Source organism: Rattus norvegicus, chromosome 2, assembly GCF_036323735.1.
Source record: "Rattus norvegicus strain BN/NHsdMcwi chromosome 2, GRCr8, whole genome shotgun sequence".
In the NCBI taxonomy this organism is placed as follows: Eukaryota; Metazoa; Chordata; class Mammalia; order Rodentia; family Muridae; genus Rattus; species Rattus norvegicus.
In genome coordinates this window covers 160,746,147-160,767,184 of record NC_086020.1, presented here as the reverse complement: position 1 = coordinate 160,767,184, position 21,038 = coordinate 160,746,147, and the positions used below count along the sequence as shown (strand labels likewise).

General features: G+C 38.5%; 1 pseudogene; it reads right to left on the bottom strand.

The window, feature by feature from the left end:
- Positions 1-10,581: 10,581 nt before the first annotated feature.
- On the bottom strand, positions 10,582-10,706 carry LOC120101112 (U2 spliceosomal RNA; annotated as a pseudogene).
- Positions 10,707-21,038: the final 10,332 nt, after the last annotated feature.

Here is a 21,038-nt window from a genome sequence, read left to right as displayed (position 1 = left end):
GTTCATGGATTGGCAAGATTAATATAGTAAAACTGATCATTTTATCAAAAGCGATCTACAGATTCAATGCAATCCACATCAAAATTCCAATTCAATTTTTCATGGAGTTAAACAGAACAAATTCAAATTCCAAATGAATTTGCAAATTCATCTGGAATAATAAGAAACCTAGGATAGCTAAAACTATCCTCAGCAAGAAAAGGACTTCTGGGGAAATCACCTTCCCTGAACTCAAGCAGTTTTACAGAGTATTAGTGATAAAAACTGTATGGTATTGGTACATAGACAGGCAGATAGACCAGTGGGATATAATTGAAGACCCAGAAATGAACCCACACACCTATGGTCACTTGAATTTTGACAAAGGAGCCAAAACCATCCAATGGATAAAATAAAGCATTTTCACCAGTGGTGCTGGTTCAACTGGAGGTCAACATGTAGAAGAATGCAAATCGATCCATTCTTAACATCCTTTACAAAGCATAAGTTCAAGTGGATCAAGAACCTCCAGATCAAATCAGATACACTCAAACTAATAGAAGAAAAAGTGGGGAAGAATCTTGAACACATGGACACTGGAGAAAATTTCCTGAAAAGATTGGTACATTGCAACTGAAAAGGCAGTTGTAAATTCTTGTAGGATCTATTCTCTAATGCCAATTGAGAAGAAAAATTAAACAGATTTTTGTAAATTAAGCATTCATTCATTTACATCTGGAATGATATCCCACATCTAGTTTACCTTTTCACAACCCCCCCATCCCACAGCCACTCTCTCCCTCCTCCTCTTTTCCTCTATGATGGTGCTCACTCACCCTCACACCCTCTTCAGCCCCACTGTTCCAGCAGTCCCCTACGCTTGCACATCAAACTTCCAGAGGACTATTTGCCTGCCCCTCCCTTTGATGTCAGACAAGACCATCTTCTGAAACATACAGATCTGGAGCCATATGTCCCTCTCTGTATACTCCTTTGTTGGTGGTCTATTTCCTGGGAACACTGAGTGGTCAGGCCAGCCAACATTGTTCTTCCTATGGGCTTGCAATATGAACAGCATATTAAAACCCAAATTTATAATCAGCAACAATGTAATTAATATCTAATAATACTTTGTTACAACTTATTAAGAATGGTAATAAGATTCCATTGTATGTACAGAATCCCGTAGATTTTATGTAATTTCATTAGATGGGTGTGAAGAATAGAAGCTTGGAAGTTTGTGACATTTTTGGTTGGTTGGTTGCCTATTGTGACCCCAGTCTTGGAGGTGCCATGCCACCAAGAATGACTTTAATATTTTGTGCTCCTGATCAGAGTGATGAGATTAAATGATTATTCTTCCACGCCTAGTTTGTATGGTATTGGAGATTGAAATCCAGGCTTTTTGCTTGCTGAATACATTCTTTACCAACTGAGCTACATACTCAGCCCAAGTGTCAGGATTTTTTAAAGTGTTCATGAAGCAAGTATTTCCTCACTATATTACTGAGGAAAAGGAGGCTGATGTTGAAAACTGTCAATCACAAATGTTTTAGTGAAAACAGATGGTTGGGATAAAGAAAAATTTGGGCTAAACTAAACATGTTAATAGTAATAAGAAAGATATACAAGAGGCCTTGCAAAAGTATATAAGACAAAGAAACTGACTAATTAAGAGGAAACACTGTAGCTTTGGGAAACAAGATCAAGCTGGGAAACTGGCATTCAAACTCCATTGAAGCCCTTGGGGAGTGTATGCAAGAACTATCTATGGCTGGGGAGTCTTACTTAGACAGTCTTCAGTAAAGATAGTTTGTAACAAGAAGCTTTTGTTTATTATAGAAAGAAGAATATTTTATATAAAACGAGCTAATGATGAGATATCCAAAAATACTGCAAACACATCTTGGTAGCTGTGATAGTTAGTCATGCAAATCTTAGAACACAGATAACATTTTTTAATTGACAGCAAGATACCTGCAAAGCCACTGACGTGAAGATAGCCAAAGTCAGTCGTTAAGAGGACCTGATCACTTCCCTAGGTGGGCCTGGAGCACATGCAGAAAGTATGAGACATATCTGTTGTTTTAGCCCATGATAGCCCAGAAAATTACCAATCCCAACAAACCTTAATCCAATCATCTACTTTCTGTCATAGATCCTAGAAAAAAAAACTTGTCAAAACATCCTCATTTAATTTGTTGGAACATTCGCCCCAAAAGTTCATGCATTTGAATCCTATGTCCACAGTTGGTAGAGCTGTTGAGGCAGATCATGAAGGATTTCTGATACAAAGTCTTGATGAAGGAAGGCAGTCACCAGAAGAAGGGTCTGAGATATTTTAACCTGGCCCAACTCCATATTTACTGTCAGTGATTCCTGTGTGTAGATGCAATGTGTTCTCTCTACTTTCTGATTTATACAACAAATAATGTCAGCTGCTGTGGAGTATCTTGAAATCAGATAACATTCTCCGTAACTCCTGAACAGAATGAGTCCTAAATGTTAAGTCACCACAAAGAACAGCAGGAGCATAAGTCAGTTTTCCCTAGCCTTCAGAGAGAGATTGTATTCTAGGGGGCAGCCATAATATCCATGTTTCAAGTTTTGCTCTAGTTTAAATTTCTTTAGTTATGTTCACTCTTCTATTTGGCTGGAACCCTCCTCCATTTATATACATTATAATTCTGTACAAACTTGATAGCTTGACTTGAATATTAATCTCCAATAGTTAAATTCTGTGTTCTTCCTTGACTTTCAAATCAAAAGCAGAAGGAATCTTTTAATTTCATGTACTTTGTCTTCCCCTTAAATGTGCTTATTTTATGAATATATTTTCTTTCTTTCCTTGGTTTTATTCCCTTCCTTCTTTCCTTCTTCCTTCCGTTCTTAATTCTTTCTTTATAGAAACAGAGACTCACTACATAGACTCACATAGATTTCCCTGTACCTGCTTCATTAGTACTGAGATTAAAACGGTTTGCTATCATTCCTGGATCATTATATATTTCCTTGGTGCTTTAATTTTCTTTCAATACTTTTTATACAAAACTATGAAGACAAATCAAATCACCTCTGAGATTTCATCTCATACAAGACAGAATGATTAAGATTAAAATACAAAAAATAAAAAAAACAAAAAACAAAAACCTCAAATGATAGCACATGCTATAGAGGATGAAGAACAAAAGAAACACTCCTCAATTGCTGGTGGGAGTACAAACTTATATATTGCCTTTAAAAATACATTTGGCAGTTTCTCAGAATTTGGGTAATTGTTCTACCCTTAGACCCAGCTATATCACACCTGGGCATATACTCAAATGATAACAAAATATGACACAAGGACACTTTTTCATAGCATCTTTTTTCATAATAGCCAAAACCTGGAAACAACCTAGATAAAGAAAACATGGTACATCTACACCATGGAATTCTATTCAACTATTTTTTTAAAAGACATCATGAAATTTGCATGTGTACATCTACACAATGGAATACTATTAACTAGTTTAAAAACATACATCATTAAAATTGCAGGCAAATCGATGGAAGCAGAAAATATCATCTTAAATAAGGTATATCAGCCCCAGAAAAAACACATCTTATATACTTATTAAAAGTAGAAATTAGCCACAAAGTACAAGAAAACCATGCTACGATCCATAGACCAAAAAAAAAAAAACCCTAAGAAATAAGTGAGGGCCAAGGGAGGATGCATGAATCTCACTCATAGAGGGGAAATGGCCATACGAGGTGGAAGGAACGATTGATCTGGATTGGAGACTGGATGAGGAGAGGAACAAGGATGGGTGTCAGGTTTAGCAAAAGGGGGAGAAGGAACCAGGTGGGAGTGAAAATAGAAATAGATGGCGGGCATCTCTGGGACTACCTGACCTGGAGACCTCTGATTAGGGAGGATAAAGGGTTGACCATAGGTGAGACTCTTACCAACAGGGGATATGGAGACTGATGTGAACAGTTCCTGTAGACAAGTGTGACTCCAGTAGAGGAAAGGCGTCATCAATCCCCCCACAAAACCTTCAACTAAAAATTTGTTCTGCATACAAGTTTCACAAAGATAAAGGTAGAGTAGAGGTTGAAGGAACAGCCAACCAATCACTGGAACAACTTGAGACCCATCCCGTGGAAGAAAGCCAATACCTGACATAGTTAATGATAGTCTTTTAATGATTGCAGACAGGAGTAACTCTTGCCTAGGAGTCTTTATCCAGCAGCAGATTGAAAGTGATGCAGAGACCCTCAGGCTAACATCAGTCAGAAAATAAAGTCATGTGGAAAAGTTGGGGATAGAATTGAGCAAGTCTGGGAGGGTCAAGGACACTACAAGATCTAAAGACTAATCTAACTAACCTGCACCTATGTGCTCACACAGTCTGGACCACCAACTAAGCCACATACAGTATCTGGACCCAGACACCTTACATATTTGAAGCAGATGTTCATCTTAGTCTTCATGCTGGTCCCTTAATATTTGGAGTTGAAGCTGGTTCTGATTCTGTTGCCCGACACTGGATCTCTTTCAGCTAACTGGACTGACTGATAGGGCCTCAGTGAGAAAGGATACACTTAGTTCCAATACAGCTGGATGCCCTAGAAATGGGTGGTTCACAAGAAGGGGGGGCTTCCACTTCTCTAACAGAGGTATTGGGGGAAGGAATTTGTAAGTGCAGGACTAGGAAAAGAAGAGGTAGGGGGACAGTGATCTGGATATAAAATGAATAAATTAAGAAAAAATAACAAAAAAGAAGCAAAGGCAAGATTTCTCATTCTATGGTCAAACTAAAGCAGCTTTTATAATAGAATATGTGACTAATTTAAAGTTCTGCTTTAGTGCTTTTCTGTTCTGTCTTTAGTAGCCAATTTTCTACTTCTTGCTTCAAGGAATATGAACTTGGCAAATCAAGGCAATAACACATTCTATTCTCGATGACTCAGCATGTTGAAATTTACATCTATCTTTTCAAAGAATATAATTTCATCTCAAAATCCACTTTAAAAAATACCCATCCCAATCACTTGGAAATGTGCTATCGAAATGTCATCTGATTCCATCATCTGAATGTCAGATGAAGGTAAGCTACAACACATGCCTTTAGGCTGTCAGATTTGCACCATACCACCCATATTTAGGTGAAGGAGAAGCTCTGTAGTGCTAATATTCACAGAGTTCCAAGCATGAATGAACTTCCATTAGTATAATTGTCCAGCTCATCAGAAGAGAGTTACTGTGACTTTTTCCTCAAATATAATCCTACTGATTAGTCAACCCTAAAAGAACCTAGGAAGCTTTGATTTTAAAGCTCTGCCTCTGGATGAGAAAAATAGTGTATCTCAATTTTATCTTCTTGTTAAACATTTTATTTTTGGTGCTTTGAAAATGGTAGATCATGTCAAAAATCAATAACCTTAAATTCACAAGAACACTACTTTCTTATCTGTCCCTCTGCTTCCACATTCTGCAATTTTGAGAATTCAAGTGAAGGCAATTATTTTTTTCATGTAAACTCCTGACATTTGGAAAGAATTCTGAGGAAAATCTGTACATTTGATTTTTTACCTACTTCTAAGGATGAAGGAAAGGAGAAACTATGGCAACAGTTTATTATACTAAGATAAAAAAAAGTATTGATATGTTGAACAAATTCAATAAGATATAGATTTATGAAAAATAAATTTAATTAAGGAAAATATAAAGCTTGAATATAAGGAAATTTTAATGGTCTTTCTTTAACTGGGTTTACAATTCCCATATATGATTAACATCCAGAAACTCACAAACAGGTAAAATTAGGGTACACCAAAGACTACATAAAGATCCAGAAGACAAATTCATTTTAATCTCTCTGGTCTAAAGAAAATGAATGATGATGCTTTTGAGCTCCGGAAATAGCCATGTTTGTTCATTTGTTTGTTTTTTAAGAGGTGTCTCACTTTTAATCAACCTTGTTCTGTAGTCTTAAAATTTATTTTTATGATGAATCTCTTAACGGACTATTTTTTCTCATTAAATAATATTTAATTGGGAGATATAGTCATGGGAGTTTAACAATCAATATGCTGGTGTTAAAGGATGAACTATGGTGTGCTCCATAAACGAGAATGCATAATTCCCTGTTCTTAATTTATTCTTTGAGTATTGCATAAAGAATTCTCACAATGTGTTAGTGAGAAGTGACCTGAGACTCTATGATACAATCATATCCAAATGCAACCATTCCTGTCACATTTTTCTGTTACAATGAAAATGCTTATGATGATGTAGAATACCCTATATGTGTGCTATTAGCTTGTAGAAACTGCAGGGCTATACTAGGCTATTGCTTAAACCAAGGAAAGAGAATACCTGCTTCATAGCATATCTGGCTGGGCCATGTACGGAGAAAATGACTTGGAATGTTCTTTTTTTCAAATGAAAATAAACTGCTTGTGAAGTCTACATAATAAACAAAGATGAACATGGTAGTTTGACTTTCAAAGACAACCTTTAGCACAGTGATCAAAGAAACACACAGAGGTATACAGTAAAGACAGAAAAAGACTTCAGGTTGGTGTCCTTGACAGAGGCTAGAATAAAAATGAGGTTTTGAATGCATCATTGTATAGCTAAGCAAGGCTTTTAATTTAGAATATGCCTAAAATGTAATGACAAATCTGTTTCCCCTCTTTTATATCACTAAATGTAATAGATCCAGAAAAAGAACAAAATTAATGTGCAAGGACACGTTCAGAACCACAGAATGCTCAAATTCTGAATAATGCTATATTATTCACAGTTATGACTTTTTGACATACGGATTATTGCTAATATCAACTTAATTGATCTGATAATCCATGTATACTTTGTGACAACATTTGGTTTTATTCAGAATGAATAATTCAGTGTCTGACACATTAATTTGAAGACATCTGTCAGTCTCAACGAGGGCTGACTACTGATTTTTAACATCAAAATATTCAGAATTTAGAAATACCATAAAATATTATCTGAAATAATTTAACCATTCTCTAAGCTATGCATGTATACTAAATGCAATATGCTATATTATTGTGAACAAAACATTTTAAACTTCACTTTTTAAAAAAAATATTGAGCTAAGATGAATAAATAAAGGGAAAATCATATATGGTAATAAATAAATATTGAGAAAACATTAAAATACATTATCCACAATTTTGTGTGGAAAAAATATGGTTTTTCCTCACTGAATTCCATGTAACTTTTATCCTCCTTTAGTAAAGTAATATAAATTCACAGCTAACTAATCTGTGAATGTTGTGTTTCTAATACTATTATTATATTGTTTGACCCATGCACAAATAATTTCATAAATGTCTCCAGTAGTATATTTGGAGATTTCCAACAAAAGTTGAAAACTGCAAAACTTTGATGAAATTAGCAATACTAGTGTATTATGAAAATGACAGTGAGAATTCTCAGCTAATGCAGAGCATAAGCAATTTTCATTTAGAGGCTCTCTTGGTGTTTCCTTTCATAAGTCCTCAAAGCTGCATCCCATCTGCCCTCTCCCACATCTGATTGCCTCTTTGCCTCTATGAGGGAGTTCCTCCACCCACTCACCCATTAATGTCCCAAGGCTCTAGCATCCCCCTAGGTGGGCACTAAGCCTCCAAAATACCAAAGGCTTCCCCTCACATTTATATCAGATAAGGCAATCCTCTGCTACATAATGTATCTAGAGAAATGGATAGTCTTTGTTTTGTGGTTTAGTCTCAGAGAGCTCTGGGTGGTCCCATTAGTTGATATTATTCTCATGTGGCCGCAATCCCCTTCAGCTCTTTCAGTCCTTCCCCTAGCTCTTCCATTGGAATCTCTGGGCTCAGTCTGATGACTGGCTCTAAGAACCTCCCAGGGAACAGACATACTAAGCTCCTGTCAGCAAGAGCTTTCTAACATCAGAAATGATGTGGGGTTTTGGTGTCTGCAGATGGAGAGGTACCCTTGGTGGGGTGGTCTCTGGATGGCCTTTTCTTCAGTCTCTGTCCCATTTTTTTGTCACTGCCTTTCCGATGGAAGGGAACATTTCTGGTTTAACAATTTTTAGATGGTTGGGTGACCTCATTCCTCAACTGAGGACAGTGGCTATCTACTGGAGGTAGTCTCTATAGGTTCTATCCCCCCCCCTTTTTTTTGCATGTTTTGGCTGTCATCCTTGTTGAGTCCTAGGAGCCTCTCATTTCCCTGGCATCTAGCACTTTCTAGTGGCTGCCACCAGTTCTCCATCCCCCAACCCCTCTCCCTACATATTTCTATTTGAGTTCTTGACCCTTAATAATGTGGGGTTTTGTACAGGGTGATAAGCATGGATCGATCTGCATTCTTCTACATGCTGACCTCCAGTTGAACCAGCACCATTTGCTGAAAATGCTATCTTTTTTCTATTGGATGGTTTTGGCTCCTTTGTCAAAAATCAAGTGACCTTAGGTGTGTGAGTTCATTTCTGGGTCTTCAGTTCTATTCCACTGGTCTATCTATCTGTCTCTGTACCAATACCATGCAGTTTTTATCACTATTGCTCTGTAATACTGCTTGAGTTCAGGGATAGTGATTTCCCCAGAAGTCCTTTTATTGTTGAGGATAGTTTTAACTTTCCTGGGTTTTTTGTGATTCCAGATGAATTTGCAAATTGTTCTGTCTAGCTCTCTGAAGAATTGGATTGGCGTTTTGATGGGGATTGCATTGAATCTTTATATCGCTTTTGGTAAAATGGCCATTTTTACTATATTAATCCTGCCAATCCATGAGCATGGGAGACCTTTCCATCTCCTGAGGTCTTCTTCAATTTCTTTCTTCAGAGGCTTGAAGTTCTTATTGTACAGATTTTTTACTTGCTTGGTTAAAGTCACACAGGGATATTTTATATTATTTGGGACTATTATGAAGGATGTCGTTTCCCTGAACGTGATTGTAGGGACGAGGGTGGTAATGGGGGAAGGATGGGGAGGGGAACACCCATATAGAAGGGAAGGGGGGAGGGGGTAGGGGGATGTTGGCCTGGAAACCGGGAAAGGTAATAACAACTGAAATGTAAATAAGAAATACCCAATTTAATAAAGATGAAGAGAAAAAAATAATGTGGGGTTTTTTGTTGGTTTTTTTTTTTTTGTTTCTTTGTTTTTGTCATTCTTTCTTTCTTTCTTTCTTTCTTTTTGTGTTGCACAGGTAGACTGAAATATTTCATTGCTTATTTGGTAGCTGGGTAAAAAGTGATTCAGAATACCAACTTTGAAGTACATAGCAAATAAATTTACATTTTTTCTATTCTTTCAAAAATGTTTTTATTATATTTCTATATCTGGTTTGCTTTGATTTTTTATTGAGTATTTTATTTACATTTAAAATGTTGTCCCCCTTTAAAGTTTCCCCTATGCAAACCCCTATCTCTTCTGCTCTCCCCTCTCCCTCTATAAGTGTGCTCCCCCCACTTGCCCACCCATGTCTTCCTCAATGCAGTGGCATCACACTGTGCTGAGGCATGGAGCCTTCACAGGACCAAGGGACTCCCCTCCTAGTGGTGACAGATAAGGCAGTCCTCTGCTACATATGTATCTGGAGCCATGGATCCCTTCCTGTGTTGGTGGTTTAATCCCTGGATCGTCTGAGTGGTCTCGTTAGTTGATGATGTTGTTGTTGCTTTTATGGTGTTGCAAATCCCTTCAACTCCTTCAGCCTTTCCCCTAGTTCTTCCATTGGGACTCCCATGCTCAGTCAGATGGTTGGCTGTGAGCCTCCACATCTGTATTGATCATGCTCTGGCAGAGCACCTCAGGGACAGCTATACTCATTACATTCCTTTAATGCCACAGTTTTAAGGTGTTTTTTTTTTTTCTGGAAGAGAAAGTTCTATCCAGCAACATGGCTGCTCTGGCAAAGAATCACATCCAAAGACCTTCTTTATCTATATGACCCAACCAGATACAATAATGCCCTGGATTACAGTATGATCTGGCTGAATTACAGGCGTATCCTTAGTACACACATTTATTCCCTAATAATGAAGATAATGTTAGTTTGTGGAAGGAAGCAGCCATGGGTGAATGTGATAATCTAATTGAAGGAGCAGACAAGGTGCTGAATCAGAGGAATATTTCCCATAATGATTAAGATATAGCATATGCCCAACTCACAAGTAACAGCATAGGAAAGAGAGAGTTCATAAGTACAGGGGTTGGAGGAAGGACAGAGGGACAGAGAGTGACTGAGAGAGACACAGAGAAAGAGAAAAAGACAAAGAGGGAGAGATAGAGAGAGACAGACACACAGATAAAGACAGAGAGAGGCAGAGACAAAGAGTGACACAGAAAAACAGAAAATGTATAGTGTGTGTGTGTGTGTGTGTGTGTGTGTGTGTGTGTGTGTGTGTGTGTGTGTGTAAGTTTGAATGGGACACTTTTACAGAGACAGGTTGCAGAGAGAACAAACTGGACACAAGTGAAGACAGAATGAGAAGCCATGAGAAACCAGATAGTATCAGCCAGTTTTAAAGATTCAGTTATACATAGGTTAAAAGCTTCTATGCCTAGGCCTAGGGATAACTATAACACAGAAAAATAGACTGCTCTCAGTCCAAGCCTTGTATTTGCACAGCTTGTGTATGGCTCTCATCTCATCCCATCATCTGAAGAAATAAAAGTGACATTTAAGCATTTTACACTTGATCTTAGCCAAAAGGCCGAGAAGCGATGACATTTAAGCATTTTAAGATTATGATAATAGATATACTTTTTTCTATCCCTTTCTATATAAAGCAAAATAAACAAATATGAGGGTTCTTTTGTATTTTGGTTTTTGTCTCAAGAATTTTTGTTTTGTTTATGACAATTTCATCCAGTATATTTTGATCATATTATTTTGCCTCCCCAAACTCCTCCAATATTCTCCCACCTCTCCACCCACCCCACTTGGTAGTTTTGTTTTTTTTTTTTTATCTTCTCTACCATATTGGATATGGGTGATAGACTCCAAATATATTCTCCGTCCTGGAACTGTGCTCAGAATTTCTGTGAATTTCTTCTATTTGTAATTATTATCATGGAACATTAGCATAAATATGTTGTTTTGAGGACCACAGACTGCATTGTCCACTGAGTAATTCTTTTTGGAGGGATATCGGAATTACACTGATTATAAACTCGAGGGTTGAGATTGTTTTTCAGGTGAAACTTCAAAGGCATTGCTTATTTAGTGTAGTTAAACCTTAGCTTAAGAGTATAGTTCTTGAGTCCAAGCATGCTAGCATTCTAGTGAGGATGCAAAAATCAAAAGAGAAAAAATATGGTACATGTTCAAAATGGTTGCCCACAGGATGACAGTTGGAGAGAACTGTTCAGAATTACGGTCTTTCATCATCATCATCAGCAGCAGCAGCAGCAGCAGCAGCAGCACCACCACCACCACCATCACCACCATCACCACCATCACCACCATCACCACCATCACCACCACCACCACCACCACCATCATCCCCATCATCATCACTATCACCATCACCAAACAGGCATGGTGAGACTTTCATGAATATACTTAAAAGAATATATTAGCACTGATTATTGTTTTTATAATATACCACTTAAGAATTCTTTTATATTTTGCTATTATTTAAAATTCAATTTTCCCTTAAGTTTTGAGTTTTCATGTTTCATTTCTCACAGACTTAAAAAAAATCTTTAAAGCTGTTTTTCAGGAGCAATGTGTCTTCATTCCATTCTAATATGGTTTACCAATAAGAAAAACTCTACCTGAAATGGAAAATAATATCCCAATCAAATCCCATGTAGCTTAGTGTTTATGATTCATGTTTTGTCAGAGTACATTGAACCAGAAATGTCACAATAGCCACATTGCTTCTACTGGATGCATCTTTCACTATTTGGAGTTTGAACTCATCTTTTCAGCCAGGGATTCACTTAAACCACTCATTATCACCAGTAACCCCTAGGGGACCTAACTTACTGCCTTACAGAATTGTGTGGGGAGATATGGTTTGTACTGTTCTCATGATATACAAGATCTTTCCAAATAGGAATTATTTTCACTCATATCCCCAACTTGAACCATTTCTAAAGTAACATGAAGTACACTGAGGTCATGGAAATATTTTCTATCCTCATTGTATCCCGAGTTTCTGGTATCCACTTTGATATTTTATCTATAGTCTTTCATCTATAAAACTACCATTATTAATAAATTCCCTGAAGACTAAATTATCTCAGTTCAAACACTCATTTACCTATGGTGAGATTTGGTTTGTGTTTTAAAGTGGAACTCAGCACTGGTTATTGTTGTTAACAGAGACATGCTTCAATGTTTTACCTCAACTGAAAAGAATCAAGCCTGAAGACTTGATGGGGTGGTAACCCTGACCACTTCTAGCAGTTGCAGGTTATACTCTTATAGGAATAGGATTTATGGGGTAATTTCAGCATTCCTCAGTTAAGAATGTAAAAATAATTATCTTTTGATGGTATGACTTTGAATAGCTTCTATCTTGAGAATAGTACCTTATTTATTCAAGGCAGAGTATCTAGGTTATGAAGTGAAATTCTATACATTAGTAACTTTACAACACTTCCTAAAAAATGAGAAAAAAATCATTTTTAAAAGAGGCCAAAATATCAGGTTCACAAGCATAACTAATCATGGTGGATATAGTTTAAATGAAAGCAAATGGGATTAGTATTTCTAACCTAGCAACAGCCTAGGAGCACCCCTTTAGGTAAGGCTGAAGATGATATAGTAAACCAGTGGTAAACTGTTTTCTGTCTTTTATATATTGAGATCAAAAGGGAAGAGGAGAAAAAACCTCTCCATTTCTTATATCCTCTTGGTAAATACACCCTGTGGAATAGAAATATGCTTTCCAGTAGCCTGGCAACTGGGTGAACATTTGCACCTGTTTGAATGCAATATGAGAAAGGGCTGCTGACATGGCTCTGTGGATAAATGTGCTTGCCAGCAAGCCCGGCAGCCTGAGCCAACACTCTGGAATGGAAGTGTGGAAAAAGAATCGTCTCCATAAAGTTATCTTCTGACCTCTATACACATGCCATGGCACACATTCCCACCTACATACATCATACGCATAAATAAAGTAATAATAATAAACAACACATCTTTAAAATGATACAGAAGAAAACACTTAAAAATGTTAAAGTCAAATATGTAAATTAGTTCGCTCCCTAACAATGAATCAAAAGAATGTGCCCTGAATATTCCTGATCTTGATAGAATTTGAAGACATCACTGGCTTAAGCTTGGAAAAGCATTTGATACCATGCACAGATAAGAGAAGTTTGGTTTGAAACAGCAGAAGAGTCCTATGCAATCTTCAGACAAAAGTTTTCAGTAATCTACATTCAAATACCAGATAGAAAAAAATACAATCATAATGATCATTGTTACATACTGTTGTCCAAGCCTGTGAATCATTTATTTTGTAGGATATATTAAAATAAATGCTGGAGATGTACATGAGAACCAATTCCCAAAATGAATTCTTTGACCTTGAAATGTGAGCTATCCCATAAATACTCAAACATACAATAAAATAAATAAACAAATATAACACAGTTTAAAGAACACCAACAGTTATGACTCAAGAATTATGTCCAAACATAAGGTCAAGAGACTTCTTTTAATTTAATAGGATTGATGTTACTAGAGCTAGTCAAAAGGGAATGGATCATAGGAAAAAACACTTGAAGTATGCTTGCATATATAATATGTCACTAACAGTATCTAGCTTATTGTTACCAGTCTATGTTCCCTAGTGACATCTTTTTATTCAACTGTAAATCAAAAGTTCCATTATTGATCTACAAGATACAATGAAGGGAACCAATACTTTCCCTTTCTGTTCATATAATTATCATTCAGTCTGCCCCAGAAACACTAGACTTTTTTCTCTTTCTTAGGAACAGTATGATTGACTCCACTTAACTACTTGATTTCTTCTAAATACCATCTATAGATACAGCCCTCATTTTTCTGAAGTCTATTTATTTTTACATCAACATCCACTTATTATCTCAAAGTCCTGTACATCAGAATGTGTCAGTCTTGTCTAGGTTCTCCATGTAAACTCCCACAGAGACAAAGTCACAATGTTGGATCAGCTAAGTTCTCAATGGGTATAGAGGAGGAAGAAAAGTAGGCAGGATGAATCTATTCATGAGTACAGTGTTGGCAGGATCTATGTAGCTCCTTTTCCTGAAGAACTGAAATTCCAATCTCCTTAATGTGTGTTAGCTAATTGCCACTTTGAGTTCCCAGACACAAAATCTTCACTCTGTATGTCAGTCTCTCAGGGTTGAATGGTAATAGATTCAAGTGCGTTTGATTTATGTATCTGTTGTGTTTTGTGTGTGTGTGTGTGTGTGTGTGTGTGTGTGTGTGTGTGTAAGAAAGAGAAGTGGGAGACATGTGTGCTCACCATGGCTCAAGTATAGAAGTCAGAGGACTGTGTTGGTTGTCACATTTCACGTTACATCATACTGCTAGACAGGGTACCTTTTTTGACAGGTATGGACACCAAGCTAGCCAGCCTGAGAGTTTCTAGAGACTCTCTCCATCTCCTATTGTCTTTTAGGATTTTTACACTATTGCAGGCAACTTTAACTTTCTCCTGAGACCTGAAGTGCTTAACCTCACACAGACACAGCTACCAAATTACTCAATGAATCATCTCTCCAACCTGCTGATTTGTTTTCTATGAGACTTATCACCTACCATGGTATGATGTTCATATGTGCTATGTCAAAGTCTGAGTTTTCTGATTTAGGTATAATCTCCACCAGTGCAATTATATTCATCTCTTTCATTCACTCGTCCCTTGGATGAAAGAATGAGAATCTCCATGTTATAGGATGAATCATAGGAAATTCATAATTTATTTTTATATTTCTTTATGTATATTAATTTTTCTGCATTTATATTCATATTTACTGCATGTGTGCCTGTGGCTTCCTGTAACTGGAGTTAAGGGTGGTTGTGAGACACCACTATGGGTACATGGAATCAAATGTGGGTCCTCTGCAAGGGAAATAAGTACTCTATAGTGATCCAACTCCTCAATTCCAATTCAGTAGCTATAGATATTACAAAGATATATATCACCTGTCTGCTACCACAAGTTCTACTCCTAAAACAGAGTAATATCAGAGAAAATATCCTTTGTATTGTATGAATCCATCACCTCTCCATTAAGAGATAAAAAACATGTCCTGGAGAAAAGGGTAGAATAGAAGGTGGGACATCTGGGAGACAGAAAGAATTCTGGAATAGAGCCAGATGTGGGTGATTTATCCTGGAAGATGTGATGAGAACGTAACAAGCCATGTGGCAGAATGTCCATCAGAATGTATAGGTTTATTAAATCACTATATAGTCATAAAATAGCATAGATATGTCACCAAGGTACATATGTACCTTGTAAATATATGTACATGTAAATATAGTCTGACTCTGAATTTTATTCCTGGGATTATGGAATTGTGAAAAACCAGGACTTTTATAGTTGCTTCTATGCCCCTGCCTCAGTTCTTCAAAATTATGCAAGTTCTGTTCCTTTAATGTTAGTGATTAGCTTGGACTACAGTTGGACTTTTTGTCTTTTATACCACAGTATATCTATGGTTTCATTCATAACTATCCATCCAGAAACACCTCTAGCATCTTTCTAAGAAAGAAAGAGAAGGCAAGAGTTTGATGTACATTTGTACCCTTAAAATGTTCAGCCCTTGAGGTATCAATTTACCATCTACAATTTTGAACTTACAGTTGTTTGAAATTAGAAAAATGAATCCTCCAGGTTTAACATGTAGAAGAAAGAACATAAGGAAGATCACTTCCCTACCTCCCACTTTATTATCTTACTGGTTGTGTACTCTACTTGAGTCTTCTCTAACTTCTGCTTCATTGCATGCCTGGAGCTCATCAGCTTCCTTTTCTGTGGCTCTGGTTCCCATACTTCCCCTCTCAGTGTGTTATATTTCCAGAACAGGTGTAGAGTGCAGCATTGGAACATTTCATCTGCCAAAAATCTGCAGTGGTGATCACTGAATAGAGGCCAGGGATAAAGCTGGGAAGGGATAGCATTCAGGGCCCAACTGGCTTGTGCGTGCTTTAGAAGTCAAGGATCCAAGAAAAAAAGAACTAAATAAAAACTTTCTATCATATGGAGTCTGAAATTCTGGAAGTGGAAAGATCTATTTTTAAGCCTCTGTGTCATTTGCTTGTGGTGCTAAGACTTGAAAGAGATTCTCCTGCCATTTTTCATGATGTTCAATAAAGCTTTCTGCCAACTGCAACTACCAGACTCGGAAACCCTCCCACTCCCTTGCAAATATCCCTTCTTGGGTCCTTGACTATATACAATATTCTCCTCAATTGTTCACTGATAATATCTGCAGCTGGGTGTTAATTACAGCATTGGACTACCTGGGTGTGGGGACATCACTTCAAGTTTTAGGTTGTGGTGTGTGACATTCTTCCTTGCTTCGTGGTTTGCTTAGGAGCTACTCCTTGCTGGCTGATTAGATGACCTGGGCAAGCCAGAAACCAGAGAAAAGATACACCTGGAGGAATTTGAGAAACATCCAGCCACTCAGGGTGACCTACACTTCTAGCTAGCCAAAAACTCTGTCCAAAAAACAGATGCCAGGAAATGAACTATGCCCAAAGCCAAAGTTCACCCTAGAGTAGATTTTTTTCTCAATAAGGCCTCTGGAAAAATCCACAACAACTGACTGCACTGCAGCCTTAGAGTTCAAGCATCCAAGAGACTAAGCTGGAAACCAGACCCCTGAATTCACCATTTTTTTTCACAGTCAGCAAGCCTCAAAGATGTTCCTGTCTTTACACTTCTTAAGTCCACAAACAGAGCTCTATGCATTCATGTGATCATACCTAACTTTTTATTCATGTGCTTAGAATTCACCTCAGGTCCTAAAGCTTGTGAAATAAGAAATAAAAAAAAAACTTTTAAGAAACCATCCTAACAGAACCAAATCCCCAGTCTGAAGATTTGATATTATAGAATATATATTACTGAGCAAAGATTGACTTTTTTTAAATAAATAAAACAAATTCACAAATATTCATATGTTACTTGTCACAGGAAAACTAGGATCCAAAACATAAAACATCATTAGAAAGTTGATTTCAGACCGGAAGTCCCACACCCACGGATCCCGGCCCGCAGCAGCTCTCTGCTCCCAGACCCGGTGAGAGAGAGACCCAACCGCCTGGTCAGGTGGGCACTCCTGAGGCTGCAGAGCGGAAGAGACCACCAACACTGCTCACCCCTGCCCACATCCCTGGCCCAAGAGGAAACTGTATAAGGCCTCTGGGCTCCCGTGGGGGAGGGCCCAGGAGCGGCAGGACCCCTGCCAGAGACACCGCCGGAACCTGAAAGAAACAGACCGGATAAACAGTTCTCTGCACCCAAATCCCGTGGGAGGGAGAGCTAAACCTTCAGAGAGGCGGACAAGCCTGGGAAACCAGAAGAGACTGCTCCCTGCACACACATCTCGGACGCCAGAGGAAAAAGCCAAAGACCATCTGGAACCCTGGTGCACTGAAGCTCCCGGAAGGGGCGGCACAGGTCTTCCTGGTTGCTGCTGCTGCAGAGAGCCCCTGGGCAGCACCCCACGAGCGAACCTGAGCCTCGGGAACACAGGTAAGACCAAATTTTCTGCTGCAAGAAAGCTGCCTGGTGAGCTTGGGACACACGGAAGCAGAATTTCTCTAGGACCAGGCACGTTCTGTGTTTACCGGAAGTCCCACACCCGCGGATCCCGGCCCGCAGCAGTTCTCTGCTCCCAGACCCGGTGAGAGAGAGACCCAACCGCCTGGTCAGGTGGGCACTCCTGAGGCTGCAGAGTGGAAGAGACCACCAACACTGCTCACCCCTGCCCACATCCCTGGCCCAAGAGGAAACTGTATAAGGCCTCTGGGCTCCCGTGGGGGAGCGGCAGGACCCCTGCCAGAGACACCGCCGGACCCTGAAGGAAACAGACCGGATAAACAGTTCTCTGCACCAAAATCCCATGGGAGGGAGAGCTAAACCTTCAGAGAGGCAGACAAGCCTGGGAAACCAGAAGAGACTGCTCCCTGCACACACATCTCGGACGCCACAGGAAAAAGCCAAAGACCATCTGAAACCCTGGTGCACTGAAGCTCCCGGAAGGGGCGGCACAGGTCTTCCAGGTTGCTGCCGCTGCAGAGAGCCCCTGGGCAGCACCCCACGAGCAAACCTGAGCCTCGGGACCACAGGTAAGACCAAATTTTCTGCTGCAAGAAAGCTGCCTGGTGAAGTCAAGACACAGGCCGACAGGAACAGCTGAAGACCTGTAGAGAGGAAAAACTACACGCCCGAAAGCAGAACACTCTGTCCCCATAACTGACTGAAAGAGAGGAAAACAGGTCTACAGCACTCCTGACACACAGGCTTATAGGACAGTCTAGCCACTGTCAGAAACAGCAGAACAAAGTAACACTAGAGATAATCTGATGGCAAGAGGCAAGCACAGGAACCCAAGCAACAGAAACCAAGACTACATGCCATCATCGGAGCCCAATTCTCCCACCAAAACAAACATGGAATATCCAAACACACCAGAAAAGCAAGATCTAGTTTCAAAATCATATTTGATCATGATGCTGGAGGACTTCATGAAAGACATGAGCACACTTAGGGAAGCACAGGAAAACATTAATAAACAAGTAAAAGCCTACAGAGAGGAATCGCAAAAATCCCTGAAAGAATTCCAGGAAAACACAATCAAACAGTTGAAGGAATTAAAAATGGAAATAGAAGCAATCAAGAAAGAACACATGGAAACAACCCTGGATATAGAAAACCAAAAGAAGAGACAAGGAGCTGTAGATACAAGCTTCACCAACAGAATACAAGAGATGGAAGAGAGAATCTCAGGAGCAGAAGATTCCATAGAAATCATTGACTCAACTGTCAAAGATAATGTAAAGCGGAAAAAGCTACTGGTCCAAAACATACAGGAAATCCAGGACTCAATGAGAAGATCAAACCTAAGGATAATAGGTATAGAACAGAGTGAAGACTCCCAGCTCAAAGGAACAGTAAATATCTTCAACAAAATCATAGAAGAAAACTTCCCTAACCTAAAAAAAGAGATACCCATAGACATACAAGAAGCCTACAGAACTCCAAATAGATTGGACCAGAAAAGAAACACCTCCTGTCACATAATTGTCAAAACACCAAATGCACAAAATAAAGAAATAATATTAAAAGCAGTAAGGGAAAAAGGTCAAGTAACATATAAAGGGAGACCTATCAGAATCACACCAGACTTCTCGCCAGAAACTATGAAGGCCAGAAGATCCTGGACTGATGTCATACAGACCCTAAGAGAACAAAAATGCCAGCCCAGGTTACTGTATCCAGCAAAACTCTCAATTAACATTGATGGAGAAACCAAGATATTCCATGACAAAACCAAATTTACACAATATCTTTCTACAAATCCAGCACTACAAAGGATAATAAATGGTAAAGCCCAACATAAGGAGGCAAGCTATACCCTAGAAGAAGCAAGAAACTAATCGTCTTGGCAACAAAACAAAGAGAATGAAAGCACACAAACATAACCTCACATCCAAATATGAATATAAAGGGAAACAATAATCACTATTCCTTAATATCTCTCAATATCAATGGCCTCAACTCCCCAATAAAAAGACATAGATTAACAAACTGGATACGCAACGAGGACCCTGCATTCTGCTGCCTACAGGAAACACACCTCAGAGACAAAGACAGACACTACCTCAGAGTGAAAGGCTGGAAAACAACTTTCCAAGCAAATGTTCAGAAGAAGCAAGCTGGAGTAGCCATTCTAATATCAAATAAAATCAATTTCCAACTAAAAGTCATCAAAAAAGATAAGGAAGGACACTTCATATTCATCAAAGGAAAAATCAACCAAGATGAACTCTCAATCATAAATATCTATGCCCCAAATACAAGGGCACCTACATACGTAAAAGAAACCTTACTAAAGCTCAAAACACACATTGCACCTCACACAATAATAGTGGGAGATTTCAACACCCCACTCTCATCAATGGACAGATCATGGAAACAGAAATTAAACAGTGATGTAGACAGACTAAGAGAAGTCATGAGCCAAATGGACTTAACGGATATTTATAGAACTTTCTATCCTAAAGCAAAAGGATATACCTTCTTCTCAGCTCCTCATGGTACTTTCTCCAAAATTGACCATATAATTGGTCAAAAAACGGGCCTCAACAGGTACAGAAAGATAGAAATAATCCCATGCGTGCTATCGGACCACCACGGCCTAAAACTGGTCTTCAATAACAATAAGGGAAGAATGCCCACATATACGTGGAAATTGAACAATGCTCTACTCAATGATAACCTGGTCAAGGAAGAAATAAAGAAAGAAATTAAAAACTTTTTAGAATTTAATGAAAATGAAGATACAACATACTCAAACTTATGGGACACAATGAAAGCTGTGCTAAGAGGAAAACTCATAGCGCTGAGTGCCTGCAGAAAGAAACAGGAAAGAGCATATGTCAGCAGCTTGACAGCACACCTAAAAGCTCTAGAACAAAAGGAAGCAAATACACCCAGGAGGAGTAGAAGGCAGGAAATAATCAAACTCAGAGCTGAAATCAACCAAGTAGAAACAAAAAGGACCATAGAAAGAATCAACAGAACCAAAAGTTGGTTCTTTGAGAAAATCAACAAGATAGATAAACCCTTAGCCAGACTAACGAGAGGACACAGAGAGTGTGTCCAAATTAACAAAATCAGAAATGAAAAGGGAGACATAACTACAGATTCGGAGGAAATTCAAAAAATCATCAGATCTTACTATAAAAACCTATATTCAACAAAATTTGAAAATCTTCAGGAAATGGACAATTTCCTAGACAGATACCAGGTATCGAAGTTAAATCAGGAACAGATAAACCAGTTAAACAACCCCATAACTCCTAAGGA